The following is a 1,600-nucleotide window of genomic DNA, read 5'->3' on the forward strand; positions in this document are numbered from 1 at the left end:
CAATCCTTTGGACCCCATCCTCCTCCACCTTCTTTGGAACCCAATACCATGCTGATTCCTTTGACTCTCTGGTCTTCCACTTCTCCCTTTTTCCTGGGTCCTTCTCAGAGATAAAGCAGTACCTAAAAAGGGCAAGGGAGACACACTGTTGCCTCATTCTCTCCTCCTTCACACTTCCAACATTTGGGAGCTGTGCAAGGTAGCTTCTTTCTGATGTCTACCTCCTCTACTACCTGGAAGGGCATGTCTCTAAGCTGCCAGTTATTTCCAGGAGGTCAAATCCAATAGATGCTTTCGAATCCCTCACTCTACTTGATTTCTCAGCAGTATTCAACACCTGTGCAAAAAAGAAAAGCCCTTTCCTGGGCTTCTATGACTTTCCTCCTCCTGGTTTTCCTTTCATTTCTTTAGCTGCTGCTTGTCAGTCTCCTTTGCCTGCTCATCTGCCACTCAAAACTTTTGAGAGTGCCTATGGTGTTGCCCTGGGACCTCTTTTCTTTATAGCAGAGGTCCGCACATTTTTTTTTCCTTAAAGGGTCATATAATAAATTATTCTAGGCTTTGCAGGCCATAAGGCCTGTCACAACTACTCAACTCTGCCACTGTGACAAGAAAGTAGCCATGAACAGTAGTTTAACTAATTGACATGGCTGTGTTCCAATAAAACTTTATTTACAAAAACAGATGGTGGGTTGGATTTGGCCTGTAGCCTGTGGTTTGCCATGCCATCCTCTATACTCTGCCTAGAGAAGCATCCTCTCTTGTGTCTCCAATGACCATCTATACATCACATTCATATCCAAATCGGTATCTCCAGCTACCTAAAATCCACATTTAAATGTCTCAAAGGCATCTCAAATCTTACCTGAGGAATTGTGCTCTTTGCCCCCAAATCTGATCTTCCTCCAGTGTCCTTAGTAAAAGGCACTGCCATAGAGTGCACAAGGCAGAAAGTAAGGCATCCTAGATGTTTCTCCCTCTTTCATTCTCTAATTCTTTGAACTGGAAGAATACCTAAAAAAGGTAACTCTGTAAATGCCATTATTTGAAGCACACAGTCAAATTTAACATTTCACTAATAGAGCTAAACTTTATTTCCATGTTTATTACATGTTTATCTTTGATGTTGAATACATATTAGATTGATTTAACATACAACTTGGGAGAAAAGCTGACATTCTCCACTAGATGGGTTAAAAAGGAATGTAAAACTACAAAATACTTGTTTAAGTTTGAATTCTAAATTATGGCAAACAGAACAATAATTACCTTGCCATTTTTCTCTTTCTAGTTTTCCAAGGTGGATTTCATAAAATGTTTTTCATAACAATTTATTTCAAGAAAGGAAATAAGGGATAATCATTAAAACCATTTTACTTTAAGTATAGAGTACAAATAAAGAGTCTTAACGCAGAACTCCTACCTCCTATTTAAAATACAAATAATACTTCAAGATATTATGAACTGAGGGGGACTGACTGTTGTAAACTGCAAATCTAATGACTTGAGCAAACCCACACATGCCATTTGCTTTTGTCTGCAAGAGTCAGGCTAATTTAAGGGTGACACAACAGAGTTCTATTTGATATCTATGTCACCC

Source organism: Mesoplodon densirostris, chromosome 9 (assembly GCF_025265405.1).
Source record: "Mesoplodon densirostris isolate mMesDen1 chromosome 9, mMesDen1 primary haplotype, whole genome shotgun sequence".
NCBI classification, from domain to species: domain Eukaryota; kingdom Metazoa; phylum Chordata; class Mammalia; order Artiodactyla; family Ziphiidae; genus Mesoplodon; species Mesoplodon densirostris.